Raw genomic sequence first — 17086 nt, 5'->3', positions numbered from 1 at the left:
TGTTTAGCCCTATCTGCATTAGCTTCACTTATCATAATCACCTTTTAACGATTCATTTTTCCATCCATGTCTTTTATTATGTATACTTTTTTAGTAGCACGTTTCATGGAGAGGTGATCGCAGCTGTATACAGGAAAAGTGATTTGAAGCTGTAGAATGGAAGAAATCGACGACGAGTGGCTGATGGTGCAGGGTTTATTCTTTTAGAAGTGTGTGCCCCTACTCCACCTGGCATTCATTGCAGAAGAAAGCATTCCATTCTATTATTCTCCGCCCCTACTCCACCTGGCATTCATTGCAGAAGAAAGCATTCCATTCTATTATTCTCCACCACCCTGATGTGTGTTACATGTTGCCCTTTGTACGATGGCAATTTTATTCCTAGTTACGAAAGAAATAGTCAATTCATGGCCTTTTCAGATTCTTGAAAAAATCACGTCTTCATGTACAAGGATTTGCATGAGACCCTTTTAAGAAATTGTTATTGCATAGTATATGTGGGAAGAAAATTGATTTGCAATGGCGTTTTGTTTTCGATCCATTTTACGAACACGGTGTTAGATATTTGAATATTATTTATACTTTAGATCATCTGTGTTTACTGTTACATGTTTTTGTTGCTAATCTTTGCAAAATTAAATCAAGCATTCATTTTCTCCCCCCCTTTCCAATGAGTGATCAACCTATTTTTTTTGGCTCAATTACAAGGCCAGTGTGAAACTGTTCTTTTATGGTGGTGTGCTTTTGTGCTTTTGAGCCAATGAGTTCCCTTTTATATGATCTGTAAGATTTAATACCTTTTTTTGTCTCTTGACCCCTTTTAGATTCTCTTCGGACTTGTATTCAGCATCTTATCTTTTATTCAACAACGCTTTCGTCTTTATAGAACCAGTTAGTTTGTACCTATTAAGGGTTTGTGTTGTGGTGGGTAACAGCTTACTACTTGACACAATCCTTGGTCCTTGACTTTGGAGGCTTCTGTGGTGAATGTCATGCCTGAAGTCTTGTGTGAGTGAATTGATATGGTAGTGCTTCATTTGGGAAGAATTTTGAATGTATTGGTTCTTGGTTTACTTCACCTCAGCCTTGTGGTATACTATTTGATCTACCTTGGCACCCACAGATTGGGGTTTTCTGCCTTGTTGTCATCAAACTGTTTATTCAGCAATAGGTGAGTTCCTTTGATTGAATGCTCGCTAAGTTTTGATGTAAGTTTTGTTATTCGTGGCTAGTTTTTAAGCCGCTTCTCCTAATCTCACTCTCATTGGTCTTATGCGATTTGTCATCAAAGAGTTTGATTAATGTTGGGTTTTTGAAAGTATCTAAGAGCATTTTTTTTTTGGGCTTATATTCCTTGTTTTATTTGATATGTATATTCAGAAAAATTATTTGATATGTATTAATTATATGCCATTGATGTGGCATTTAATTAATACAACCTTAGAAGATGAGTTTCTCGCACCCCGACCCCAATCCCAATCCTAATCCCAACCCCCTCCCTCTCCTCCTCTCTCCCTCTCTCTCCTCGTTGAGTGACCCCTTTGAGGCTTTTTATAGAGAATTGTGGATCTTAAAGAGAAAGGATATGGGTGAATGCACTCAAATAGAGACAATATGGGGGGTCATCATTATATTGCCTTAAATAGCCAGGATTGCAAATAGAAAGCATATGGGTGAATGCATGCAAATAGAAATGATGTGGGGAGTCATCATTTTATTACCTTAAATAGAGAAGATACGGCATCATTTCATTGACTTTTTGAAGCATTAATCATTACATACTAATATGAAACCTTAGAAAAACACTCTTATTCTTGAGAATCTCACATAATATATTTAATGGAAATGCAAAAAACGTTTTGGTGCCATATTTAGCCTACTTGATCTTGTCGTTTTAACATTGTACATGGCTTTGAAACGGCTTTTTTTATTTTCTCTGCTATTGTATTTGTGTAGAATATTGTCTTAAAATGTTAGTTCATGTTTTGATATCTTTGATATATGCCTTGAAACATGCGGAGTTGGTTGAGCTTTTGATAAAAGCTTTTTTTTTGGGCTTTTTTTTTTGCTATGTGATTATTCAGCAATGCAAATTTCTTTCAAAATTGTGTATTGCTTTTTGTTTAAAAATGACTTATACAAGTGACTAGCTTTCATACTAGGCTAACTAAAAAATGGTATGGTCACTATTATTGGTCTTATACGTATATATATATAGAGAAGTTTCTCCTATTTGACATTGAGCACAAGGTAAGGTTGCTTTTTATATACGTTCAAGCACTGTCTTATAAAAAAATAAGTGCTTGTTTAAGCATGTAAGATGACAAAGCTCCATATGGTAGCTGGATTGGGTGGGTGAAACCATGTTAATCAATGGAGTGGTTTAACATACCCCTTCCTAATAGTGGTCACATCCTCGTGTCACCACTAACTCTTCCTAATGGTCACCTTATCCTTGCATTACCCAAGTCGGTGGTAAAGTTGTTGTCCGGGTGGAAAGGTGTGGATGGTTTAGAATATGATTTAAAGTTGGCATGCAAAGTAAAGTGATATGGTTTGGGATTCATTTGTAGAGCAGTTGGATGCAAGGCATATTGGAGAGAAGCTTTGGGTGTAGCCTTGGTGGTAAGTAGCTTGTCGAGGTGGCATGAAAGGTGTAGGCGATCATATAAAAGGATGTAGGCCACTTTTTATACGTTCCAATGTTCTCTTACAAAAAATAAGATGATAAAGGGCATTACGGTAGGTTAAATGGGTAGGTGAAATTATGTTAAACCACAATGGAGTGGTTAGTATAATCCCATTCCTAATGGCGTCCTTGCGTCATCCAAGTCGATGATGAAGTTATCAAGGTGGAAAGGTATATATTGTCTAGAATACACTATGAAGTTGACATGAGAGATTAAGTGATATGGTTCGAGATTGATCCAGCAACTGAAACATGGCATATTGGAGAGAAGCTTTGGGTGTAGTCCTAGTGGGTAGGCACCTTGTTGAGGTGGCATGAAAGGTATAGGCGATGTGAAAAATTTTCATGCGAGGCGTCTTGCTATTGTGGAAATGGCTCGGACTCGCTTGTGGTTTAAGGCACTAAACCCACTTGAAAAGGCTAACTTCGAGGTCTTGAGACACACCTTCTTTGTGGGATTCTCACCTAGTGGAGCCAAATGGAGCCCCTTATCTCAAATCTACAACCTTAAGAAAGAGAGGTGAGAATGTGTGGGACTACATTGCCCCAGAACCAGGTATCTCTATATGAGATGAAAGACTAGATGAACTATCACTCATCGACCGATTCACGATTCGCCCTAAAAGCAAGAGGTTTCATGACCATCTCTATAAGTCTAGGAACTATATCTTCAGTGAGTGTTGCCGTGAGAGGCATTAGACCTAGTAGACAATCTACAAGATAGGGATGTAGATGTCATCCACCCAAACTAAGAGATAGGGGAGGAATCATCCACATTCTTTACATTTAAGGAAGTCCCAACCAACCCAAACTACAAGATAGATTGTCTACTAGGTCTAATGCCATAATAGGCATTAGACCTAGTAGACAATCTACAAGATAGGGATGTAGATATCATCCACCCAAACTAAGAGATAGGGGAGGTATCATCCAAATCGTTTACATCTAAGGAAGCCCCAAACAACACCAAAGTCATCACATAATCAAGGACATGAGCATGGATGAGTTGGCAAACAATCTACTTAACCAATTAGGCCAGTAGTGGTAGTCCCAAGGGCAATATTAAGGCTCACAAACCGTAACTAACTCCTCAAACTAGACACCCACAATTATTCTCACATGAAGAGATACAGTTCGGTATACATTTTGCCACCAAAACCATACAAGAATGGGTGTTTCTAAGGCCTAGACAACAACACTTATGCTCATTGCCAACACCATAGGAACCACGATACAACTCATTTTGGTACCAAGGAAATTCGGTAGGGTGGACTCCAACACCATGATAGATGCTCCCTGTGCCAAGGTAACCATTAGTCCTACTAGCCTTACAATTGTTATACCCACCTTTTATATATTATCAGTTCCTCCCACAAATCGCAATAGTACAACAATACTTGGTGACTCTAATTACAAAATTAGAAACCCATGAACATTAAAAGGGGATGCATCATCCAAATCCTTTGCATTTAAGGAAGCCTCAACAACGAGTGCCAAAAGAGTCAAAGTGGTGCTACACACAAAAAAGGCTCAAAGAAACATGGGTGCAGAGAGCCTCATGCCTCTTATGATGGTCTTGCCGAGGTTAAGGAAGTAGACCTTGTTGGTGTTGGTGAAGAACTTCAGCCATATTCATTGCCAAAGACCACCTCTAAGCAAGAAGGAGAGTTGGTAGCCTTGCTCAAAGAATTTTAGAAAATTTTCACCTAGAAGTACACTAGAATTCCTCCAAAAGAAATTGCTAAAGTAGAATTACATGAAGGGAATTCCTCTGGAAGTGGGATGTTTTAACGTGAAAAAACACTGACATGAAGGGAATTTCAAGATGTTTTTGTATGGAAGTACACTTTCATGAAGGGAATTCCTCCAAAAGTGGTGATGGAACACACCATCACTCTCATTGAAGGCATGAAACCATCAAAATAGAGTGCCCACATGAATCCCAACAAGTATACATAAATGATGAAATAAGAACTAGATAAGATCAACAAGGTGGGATGAAATTAAGCACATTGAGTGGCTGTCATTGTTGATAGTAATCATTACAAAAAATAATGGAAAGCTTAGAGTGTGTATTAACCTCAAAAAGGTTAATCGTTATAATTTGTATCACTATCCCCCTTGATCCCTCTAACATGGACCACATGTTAAAGGGAGTCACCAGAGCAAAGGCTTATCAAGCTACAAGCTGGTGACGATTGATCCAACATGTCAATATAATACATTATTTGCTATGGAGTGTGGAACCTACACTCATGTCATTTGTTTTGACTAATCTTTCCATTGCTTGATGTGTATATTCTTTCTTCTTTAGAAGATAGATGACCTTTGTGTGCACTCAAAGTGGAAGGAGTATCTTACTCATCTTATAATTATCTTTGAGAGATGCTAACTCTACCACATCTCATTGAACCCACTCAACTACCAATTATGGGTGAAATATGGAGTTATCATTGGACACATTATCTCAAAGAATGACATCTCCATAGATGAAAATAAGATTCATGTGATCTTGCAATTACCACCACCCATCAACTAACTATAAGGGGGTGTAGAGATTCATGGGGCACGTTGGATATTATAGGAGATATACCTTCTTATATGCCATATATGTAGACCTTTGTATACAAGTGCTAATTGTCTTTGAATGAACATATGAATGTCAATGAGTATATGAAGAAGGGCATACAAAAAGCTAATGAAGGCATTAGCGAGAAAAGAGTCAAGTGGTTATGAATGTCAATGAGTAGACCTTTGTATACAAGTGCTAATTGTCTTTGAATGAACATATGAATGTCAATGAGTATATGAAGAAGGGCATACAAAAAGCTAATGAAGGCATTAGCGAGAAAAGAGTCAAGTGGTGATGACACCAAACCATAGTTTGAGCCTTGTAACAGCCCACATTCCGATGGATCCCTACAAAGCTACTAGAAGTTCAAGGCCTTTACCAAGGGAACCTCTCTTACATTTGGGTCTTGAGGTTAAAATAACTCACACCAAAAGCCTCTAACCATTAAAATCTAAACCAAAGATGGTTGGCTGGAAAATTATTGACCAAGGGACTACATAATTGCATGTCATCTGGGAGTACAACTTGAGTGGTGAGAGCCCTGTCTCCTGAACAATCACTAGATATAGAGAGAGCACATGGTTGCATATCAAGAGGATTCTACATCGACCCAAGGTTCATGTGTCGATCGAAGGAAGGTGGTCCTAGCGGCACACATACTTGTTTGAATAAAGGCAAAGGGCATGTTTATAACTTTCTTTGCATTCACAAGTTCTTGCAAGTGGGAGGCAAAGGTCACGTCTATAACTTTTTTACATTAATATACCCACACCACGCAACACCAACAAGATGCGGTTCTGCATAAAAAATTCAATGATCTCTAGTACACAAAGGTCCTTGACCCAACCATAGTTGCCACATGACTACCACATGCCGCTTCTTCCAACTCATCATCTCCTTATCCTCGAAGGACCAATGTGTTCTCTCTAATCACCAATGCTAAGGTGACATTTCAGATCGTTTCTTTGTTCTATAAATTCTCCAAGTTTCAAAAGGTAACCCGGCTGGAATTAGCTTGAATTTGCAGAGCTGGGTTTTGCAAAGAACGCTTGGTCTTCTACCTCAATGAAAGCCCAAATTTTTACTAGTAGCAAGTCAACCTCTATAGCATGGACAATGGTCATAGGGTGAGGGCATGCTAGATACCGAGTTCTAGAAACCCTTTAACACCATGTGGTGGTCCTAATGGATGGCTTTTCCATAAACCATTTATCACTTCCTTCTACAAGACCAACGGTATATCTTTGGCACCAATGTAGCTTGCTAAGTCTCATTACCATGCTGGTCCTTCCTATCACCATCTACTATACTACTTTTCTTTTGTTTATAGGCCTGAAGCTAGTGGCTTGAGACTATCTTTAAGATATGGTTAAGTTATGGTCAACCAAGTGTGTACACTAGCCATTTGTATGGTTAAGTTATGATCAACCAAGTGTGAACACTAGCCATTTGTATATAAGTTAATTTTGACATTAAGCAATACGTGTTCATTTCATTCCCTTGCAATAGAATACTTGTTGAGGAGCGACGGACATGCTAGCACACCCACATTGGGAAGTTGCATTTGTAGCTCTAAGGCAAGAACAAATGTCATTTGATTTAGCATAGGCTAAGATAAGCTCTTGACTTAAATAGTTGGATTGATGTTCTTGCCAGCTCTAGATCCTCCACAATCTTAATCTTTCAAAATGGGTTTTTTTTTTGTAATTGGCATATATCTATTCTACCCTTGGTCTCTCAGGTCTTGACTTATCCTTCCACCCTTCTCTCAAGGTTTTATTTAACCTCTTGACTACCTCCTATTCTAGTTGTTTAAATAGTTCTTCATTCTAGACTATCCCTTCTTCATCACCCGTCTTTATATCCTTGATGTTGATAGTAGGGAGTCCCTACTATAGGCTATCATGTGATGTATATTCTTATGTGCATCAAGAGGTCACGACTTATCCTTTCACCCTTCTCTCAGGTTTTCTTTAACCACTTGACTATTTCCTATTCTAGTTGTTTAAATAGTTCTTCATTCAAGAATATCCCTTCTTCATCACCTGTCTTTATATCCTTAATGTTGAACGGTAGGGAGTCCCTACTATAGGCTATCATGTGATGTATATTATTATGTGCATATCAAGAGGATCTCAAAGTGCTAAAAATTTAATTGATGTGCTTTATCCACCTCCTCTTGTAGTAGCTCTTTAGCTTCTTCACATTTTTCTCGAGCCTCTTGTGTTGACCAAGAGAGCTGTTATGTTCTTGGAGCATCTTATGTGCGACTGATGCTAATTCTATCTCCAGGTACCAAAAGTTTATGGATCTCTTTTGGCACCACCTAGGCTAGGTTCCTAGGTAATGTGTTGAGAGGAATCATATTGATCTGCTTCCTCCCATTGATTATCTACAATTTTCAACTAGTAAATTGGGGTGATGGTATGATGCTTTGCATTAAGGTACATACTACAGTGTTGCCAGTTGAATTTGAAAAGATGATTAGGATGAAGAATTGAAAGTAGATGTGAAGATGATCGCTAGAGCAAGAGAGTACCAATACATTTAAAAAAAAACAACTTTTCACCAACCGATCAAAATAAGGAGAGCTTTTTAACTTGGCTACTTTTCCTTCAAAAGTTTACACATTTGTTGTCAACCTATTTTATAACTAAAGTTCTCAAAATTATGCTAGAAAAATCTCAACCAATTTTTTGAAATTGAGTGGTAACAATACACTAAAGGATGCTCTTCAAGTCATCATAGGATTCAAGTCATTATCACCTCTTTATACTATTTGAAATTGGGTATAAAAAAATAGCATTTGTTTGTCCACATGCCTAATAAGGTTAGGATTATCACATAAAATGAGTGCCATTTTAGAGGAGAAGGATGATCAAATTTTGGAACCATCACACTACAATAACACCACAAAGTCGGGCAAACAACTCCCTTGATGCATAAATGGTTTTAGGATGAAGTGGAGATCTATCCTCACCCTTGAAAATGCTAATCGATTGACCCCCTGATGGCTAGTCCCTAATAAGGTTAGGATCATCACATAGAATGAGTTCCATTATTCAAGTGAAGAAGGATGACCAACTTTTGGAACCATCAACAATGAAAGAAGTTGGGCACACAACTCATAAATGGGTTGAAGATGAAGTGGAGATCTCTCCTTACCATTGTAAATGCTAGTGCATCTTCACTGACCCCAATGACTACAGCGCAACAATTTGGTACCATCCTTCCTTATAATGGTTCTCCCTCATACCCTATGCATATGAGCACGTTCTTTTTTGCCACTCTTGTGCCCCTGCCTTTTGCTTACCCTTGCTTGTCTTCTCCACCCCACTACTGCTTCATTTGTTTGTTTCTTAGGTCTTTGGAGATTTTCAACTTCTGCAAGGTTTTCCTCTTCCTCCATTCTCTCCTCTGCGTCCTTCTTGTCCATTTGTTGGGGTCTCTGCTTTGCTTCCTTCTTCTTCTTCTTCTTCTTCTTCTTCTTCTTTGTTCCTCTATTTGTTAGGGTCTCTTCTCTACTTCCTTCTCCTTCTTGTTCGCCCATTTGCTATGGTCTCTCCTCTGCTTTCTTTCTCCTTCTTTGTTCATCCATTTGTTGGGGTCTCTCCTCTACTTCCTTCTCCTTCTTATGCTTCTTTGCCTTGGTGATTAATTCCATGGTGTCTAGATCAGACTCTACCAAACCTTCATGATGTGTGAGGGTTTTCATAGAAGAGAGTTGAAACCATAGCTAGAAATATGGTAGCAGATAATTGATCTGTAGGTGTTAAAAGAAAGAAAAAGAAAGTTCGAGAAAATGCATAAAAAGTTTTCTCAAATTCCTTGAACTTAACATGCCCATGGATGGAAGTTGCACCTAATATTGTATTTAGATGTAATGTGAGTTTCTGCCCAGAACCCACACAAACATGACATGATGTGAGTCTAAAACAGGCTTAAGCATGGTGCGAAACTTGACATCAGCCTAGGTTAAACCCATGGAAGTTGCACCAAATATTGTATCCGTGAAGGGGGGGAGAGCAGTAACACTATCTTAAAAAGTTGTAAGGACCCATGTCCCCTGGGACAGAGTTTCACATCAAATGTTTTGTACCAGCACCACTTTTAAAGAAAAATTCTTGTCCTTCCCAATTATGATGAGCAGTAAGTCCTAAATTTTTCTTAAAAACTTCACACTGACCTTGACACAGAGGCACATGGATAGAAGTACTTGTTCACTGCCAAACAAGTCAAGCCCATATGAGCCAAGCTCACCAAGTCCATGTGAGCCAAGCTCACAAAACTCATGTGAGCCAAGTAAGTAAAACTCAAGTCAAATCCACATGAACCAAGCTCACCAAATCCATGTGAGCCAAGTAAGTAAAACTCATGTGAGCCAAGCAAGTAAAACTCATGTCAAAAAGCTTACCAAACTCACACGAGCCAACCTCACGAAACCTACATGAGCCAAGCTCACCAAACTCACGTGAGCCAAGCAAGTCGAACCACCAAACCTACATGAGCTGAGCTTACCAAACTCACATGAGCCAAGAAAACCCGTGTGAGCCACAAGCTCACCAAACCACCTGAGCCACCAAACTCACGTGAGCCAAGCTTACCAAAGTCACCACGTGACATAAGTTCATCAAATGCACATGAGCCAAGCTTATCAAGCTTGCCATGAGCCAAGCTTACCAAAGTCACCACATAAGTTCATCAAGCCCATGTGAGCCTAGCTGATTAGCATGTGAGCCTCCAACATATCTCCAAACTTGTATGAATCTAGCTGCTCTCCACCAAAATTGTGTGTATCAATTTCACCCAAACTCACATGAGCCAAGCTTTAAAAAAATTAATTTTCATGCACATTTCTACAACTTGCATAGTAGTGTTTTACTCACCCAGTTCAAACCCATGTGAGACTAATTACTCCAAACCTACGTGACCCTAGTTGCTCCAATAGCAAGTGATCAAATTTCATCCAAACTCACATAAGCCAACCTTACCAAACCCATGTGAGATAAGTTCATCAAACTTGTGTGAGCCTAGCTAACTAGTCTACTCTTCTCGTCCCCACGGGAGCCTACATCTCCAAACCCACATGATCCTAGTTACTCCAAAACTACATGAGTCAATTTCATACAAATTCATGTGAGCCAAAAAAAGAAATCATTGTCATGCATGACTCTAGAACTTGTACATTAACATGTTGTTCACCCAGTTCGAACGTGCATAAGTGGCCTAATCTCAATGTCATCACATCTTCTATTCTACAACCACTTTTCCATCGAGTCTATCTCAAGCAAGGAGTCTTGGGAAGAAATGAGCCAAATGAATGTAGATTTGAGTAAAGGAACTAGGGAACCCATGGAAACGAGAGGTGCCACGGTCCCCAAATTCTCCTACAAAGAATAGGTTGCCATGATCTTCGTGATACAATCATCCTATCTTTGGGCAAGGCTCTAGTGAGGGAGCAAGAGTAGAACCATCAAGGTTCGTCCAGTCAAAAGTACATAAGCCACAATTTTTTCAAACTTTTAGCATTGATCTTGGGCTAGGAATGCCCCCAGATATATGCCTCACTGCTAACACGACCAGTCTCTTTTGTGGTACCATCAAAACTAGTGGAAAAACCATAACTAACCCATAACCAATCCATGAGCACACACGCAATGGAAGAAGAGAAGCACATCTTAAAGGAGCCCATTTTTTATAATTCATCATCATCACACTGAACTAAGGATAGACATGATGGAGGAAGAGAACCATCTCTTAAGGAGCCCATTTTGGATAATTCATCATTGTCACTGAACTAAGTACGAGTTCCTATCCATTTGGACCAGGAACATGCTGAGGAAAGGTAAAGAACCATCTCCTCTAGGAACAACTTCCAACCTCAATTTTTTTCCACAAGGACAACTACCTAGTGGTTCCTTAGGCACTATAGGCCCATAACCACAAAGCCAAGTAGGTGTAGGACCAGTGCCATTGAAAATCGTATAGCCCAATCCCATGGGAGATGGAAGATTTTGTGCAAACAGTTCCTTACATTCCATTGCCACGTGAATATGTAAAAACATGCTAAGGATGGCATAGGATATGGGAAGGGGGTTTTCCTGAATGTAGCACCTAGAGGCCCAAATCACGGTAGAAGCACCAAGCCAATCGATATCTCAAATCTAATGACCAAATTTGATAGAACTGGAGATCCCATTCAGTATACCTAGAGAAGTTTTATGGACTATATTACTAGAGCCAAATATCTCCATATATAAGATGTAGTCTCACTGAAAGGTTGGATGACTTGTCACTTATTGACCGATTCATGATCAATCTTAAGAGGAGAAAGAGGTTTCATGACTATTTCTATAGGTTTAGGCACCATATCTTTGATGAGTTCTATTGCAAGCTCGAAAATAATCTTTTTGACTATATCTATAGGTCTAGGGCACCATATCTTTGATGAGTGCTATTGCAAGCTCGAAAATAATCTTTATGGATATATCTATAGGTTTAGGGCACCATATCTTTGATGAGTGTTACCGTGAGATTGGTAGACATAAATCTACAAGATAGGGATGTAGAAGTCATCCACCACTTGAATCAAGAGATAGGGGATGCATAATTCAAAGCCATAAAAAAGCCCTTATATAGAAAAGGAGCCTAACCAACACTAATAAAAGAAAGGACTTTGGTACAAATGAGTTGGCACTAGTAGGGTCAACCCCAAAGAATAAACCTCAAGGCTAGTTCTGCTAGTCAGTCACCCTCTATTCCCATGGAGAGATATAGTTTGGTGTGAAATTTTCCATTGAAACCATACAAGCTTGAGCACGAAGTATCCATATGGAAATCATAATACATATTGTTATATCTCATTAAACCTCATAGGGTAGACTCTGGCTCATGAACCATGCCAGAGTGCAAGGGAAATCATTATCCCTATAAGCCACACACCAGTCTTCACACAGATGCCATTTCCACCTATGGTATGTACCACCTTAACCACTTCCATATGGTTATTTAGAATGGACTCTAACCATAGATTGCCTCCTTGTTCAAAGCTATGGTGCAAAAGTGATCAAGAGACCTCAACAATATGGCATGTAGGCCATATATGCACTACTTTTGGTATGTAAAGCTCCACAGCATATGCAAAGTTTCCTCACAAGGCTCCTGCACACTAAAAGTCTTCATTAAATCCTTCAAATCTAGTGCCATCCTACCCCAATGTCATCCCATATGGTGACACATGTTACAAGTGTGGATTTGTCAAACGGCTCATAAGAAGGGATTTCCCTAGTGGTAAAAGCATTAGCCACTTGGAAAGCCTTAACTTGTTGAGTGTGTAAGGAGGACTTATTCATATAGTACCCCTCAATGCCATCACAAGGCTTTGATCCAAGATGAGGTTGAACTAGTATGTATGTGGGAGATCAGGCACTTACTGCCATGAAAAGCCTTTTCTCAAGGCTATAAGCCAAAAGTAGAATCAGTCGGGTCATCCTTTGGACGGATACCGAGAAGGGGGTGATAAGCCTAAGAAGAAAGGAAAATATAACTACAATCGGAGCTAGTTCATTACATTAATGAATGTAGAAAAAGTCTAGAGAAGGAAAAGAAAAAAGAGTCAAGCATGGCTGATGCATCAACACCAAGTGCTAAAAAGAAGAAGTCAATGAACTACACACATGACTACAGTGATGATCCTTCTATCCATGACATATGTATGTCAGTTGTTGATAGATCAGGATGTCAGTGATAGATCAGCATGTCTGCTACCTTGATAGTGGTACTAGCAAGCACATTACCACTCAACGTGATTTATTTTCCTCACTTGAGTCTGCTCCTCAAGGAGGAACATTCACATGTGCAAAAAACTCCAAGTAATCTAGTAAAAGAAGTTGGTAAGGTTGTTCTCACTGCTACAAGTGGTGGGACAATCACTCTCTCAGAAATCTTGTCTATGTCCGCGACATAAAAAAAACTTGATATCAGTCTCTACCATTGCTAGGGTAGCTCTAGTGGTCAAATTTGCTGATAATAGGTGTACAGTTCATGATGATCAAAGTGATGGAGATATCACTGTGGTACTTGGTACTCTAAGACATAGGCTTTATAGTTTGGAGAGATTTCACATAATGCTTATTCAACTACTACCACACACATGAGTGACATGGACTTTGGTCACTTGAATTTTGGGAGTTTGTTATGCCTTAAAAGACAAGAGATGGTATCAGAGTTACTAACAAATCTTGAGGCTCCCATCAAACATGTATGTGAGGGGTTCATTTTGGGCAAGATGCAATGGGCATCATTCCTAAAAAATAGATCAGTTAGGGCTATCCAGAAATTATAGCTTATATATATATACTGATCTATGTAGTTCCATGAGGACACCATCGATCAGGGGATATCTCCTAAGTGTATCCATTGAAGGCAAAGTTAGAGGTTTTTAGATGCTTTAGAAACTTTGTTTCTGAAAATGTGTCTACATGCAAAGTTAGCACCCTTTGTATAGATCAAGAAGGGAAGTATATGTCAAAGGAGTTTCATGTATATATGGCTAAAAGAGGCATAAAATATCAATGCATAGTGCCTTATACAACTCAACAAAATGGTGTGGCTAAGAGGAAGAACAGATCTCTCATGGAGATCGAACGTTGCATGGTTAAAGGCTAGGATTTGCCTCATGTTTTTTGGTTGGAGGTAGTTATGTGTGCCACTTATGTGCTAAACAAATGCCCCCTACCAACACCTTGTAGACAATTATCCCTTATGAAGCTTGGAATAGTAAGAAGCCCTCTATGGCTCACTTGCATGTATTTGGTTATCCTGCTTATGCTCTTGTGCCTCAGTAACAATGTTATAAGGTGGATGGATAAGGAGGTAAAATATATTTTTATGGGGTATAGCTCAAAAAGCAAAGGGTATAGACTCTACCATCCTACCACAAAGAAAATTTTGGTGAGTAGAGATGTTATCTTTATTGAGAACTCAATTCAGCCCATGATTTCATTTAAAAAACAAAAAATTTATGCCCATAGGATATCTTTAATACACTCCTACCTTTGTACAATGGTGGGCAACCATATGCTGAGTAAATGAAGCTAAAAAAGAATCAACCTATACTAGCTAAAAATCAGCTCAAATTTCAGTCCACAGATAAGCCTATTGATGAGGTAACTATGGATGATGTAGTGGGGATGAGGAAAAGCTCAAGTAGACCAAAACCATCAAATAGCCCAACGCGGAAAATGGAACATGTCTCTTTCACAGTACCGTTAGGGACAAATACTTCACAATACTCACAATAGCAAGCACACACAATGCAGTCTCGCTCTTCACAGTAGCCCGTTTGAATGAGAAACAATAGGGAACACAAGGAAGGATAAAGAGACAATGTCAAGGAAGGATAAAGAGACAATGTCAAGGACTACCTTATCACTACGGGATCTATAAGTGTATTCACAGAATGTGTCCTCAACCACAATAAGCCTTCATCCTCAAGGCTAGGCTAGTGGAGGACTAGTGCCATTAGGCTAGCAGAGCACTAGTGCCATTAGAAACCGCGTAGACCGACCCCATTATTGGGCAAGAGATCCTACCGCCATTAGAAACCGCGTAGACCGACCCCATTAGTGGAGCACTAGTGCCATTAGAAACCGCGTAGACCGACCCCATTATTGGGCAAGAGATCCTACACCCAGAAATAGAGGGTCTCATGTAACCTGACGTTCTACCACCATGTGAATACACAAAAGACATATGCTGAGGATGTCGTTGGAAATGGCAATGGGGGTTGCGACCAACACAGCACCTAGAAGCTCAGAGGTGGGAAAAACCAAGCCAATCCATATCTCAAGGATGATGACTAAATTTTATGGAATTAGAGATCCCATTCAGTACCTAGAAAAGTCTTATCAAATTTTTGAGGCCATGGGACAGATTAATGATCCCATTCAGTACCTAGAAAAGTCTTATCAAATTTTTGAGGCCATGGGACAGATTAATGATCCCATTCAGTACCTAGAAAAGTCTTATCAAATTTTTGAGGCCATGGGACAGATTAATGATCCCATTTAGTACCTAAAAAAGTTTGATCAAATTTGTGAGGCCATGGGGGATAGATTGATGATTCCACCAAGATCTGCTTATTTGGATTTTGCCTTAAAGACAAAGCATGCCAGTGGTTTAGGTCACTAAACCCACTTGAAAAGGCCAGCTAGATAAGGTCTTGAGACACAATTTCATAGTGGGACTCTTGCCCAATGGAGCCACTAAACCCACTTGAAAAGGCCAACTACGAGGTCTTGAGACACACTTTCATATTGGGACTCTTGCCCAATGGAGCCACATGGAGCCCTATTACATAGATTTATAACCTCAAGCAAGAGGAGGGAGAAACAATGCGGCATTATATTTCTTGAATCAAGTATCTCCACATGAGATATAATGCCCATAAAAGATTATGGCTTATCTCTCATTGCTTGATTTATGAGACCAGTCTTAAGCAAGACGCTTCATGACCACCTCTATAGGTCTAGGTACTACATCTTTGATTAGTGATGCCCACGAGGTAATAGACCTAGTAGATAACTTGCAAGATAAGGATGTAGAAGTTATCCACCCAAACCAAGAGATAGGGGATGCATCATCCAAAGTCTCATCATTGGCCAAGAGTGCCAACAACCACACCAACTAGAGTCCTAGTCAAGGACATGAGCATAGATGAGTTGGCAAAAATCTGCTCAACCATTTAGGCCAGCACTGGGATAGGAGGGCTAGCCCCAAGAGCAACCTCAAGGCTAGCCCCAGCCAGCACCTCAATCTGGACACCCACATTCATTCCCATAGGAAGAGATATGGTTTAGAACGCAATATTCTACCAAAATCATACAAGCACATAATATCCAATGCTAAGGCCTAGAAAACAATAATATTGTGCTTATTTCCAGTGTAATGGGAACCATGACACAGCTCATTATTATTGGTATCAACAAGGAAACTTAGCAAGGTGGACTCTGGCACCATGACTCCCTGCCCCCAGGCAACAAACAAGGAAACATAGCACGATGAACTCCAGAACCATGACAAATGCTCCTTGCCCCAACAAGGACACATAGCAGGGCGGACTCTGACACCACAACAAATGCTTGTTGCCCAAAGGCAACCATTGGCCTTACCAGCCCCACCAGTCACTCCTTAGTAGGCACACCAGCTCTAGTGCCTGTATATCAAGATCCTCCACGAGGTATGTATAGGACCGCCCCAACTACCATATCCCCCTCTGGTACTACCACACCAGAGCTGACAATCCCTCTAAGAACTATGCAGCAACATAATAGTACTTGGCCCTTGCTCACAAAAACAAAAACCAAGAATAAGAGAGCTATGAGTCTTATGATGACTAACAAGACCCATATGAGCAACAACAATACAATCTCTATAGGTATCCTAAGATGAGGGTTTACTCATAGACTACACCTCTCTTTGCTTGAAGCCATGGTGCAACAAAGAGCAACAGGCCTTAAGAATATGGTATGTAGGCCATCATGGTTGATGAAATGCTTCGAATTCAAAGGCGTACACTATATTATGGAGTACCCTCTCACAAAGACCCCACACCAAATCCCAGAATGCTCCTGCTGGCACTCCCTCTTTTTAGGTTTATCTTCAAGGACTAGTTTTGCCTTTGTGTATTTACATGTGATTAGTTTTCCAATCATGAACTAGACTTGGGATGATGCATTCTCACCAATAAGTCTGCTTTTGCTAGTGGTAACACAACCAAACCTTTAGGCATCTTGCAGGATGCAAAAATCAAGACCTTCGAATTA

The sequence above is a fragment of the Cibotium barometz genome, chromosome 7 (genome assembly GCF_041138505.1).
Source record: "Cibotium barometz isolate CiBa-2024 chromosome 7, ASM4113850v1, whole genome shotgun sequence".
Lineage (NCBI taxonomy): Eukaryota > Viridiplantae > Streptophyta > Polypodiopsida > Cyatheales > Cibotiaceae > Cibotium > Cibotium barometz.
This window is presented reverse-complemented; position numbering follows the sequence as displayed.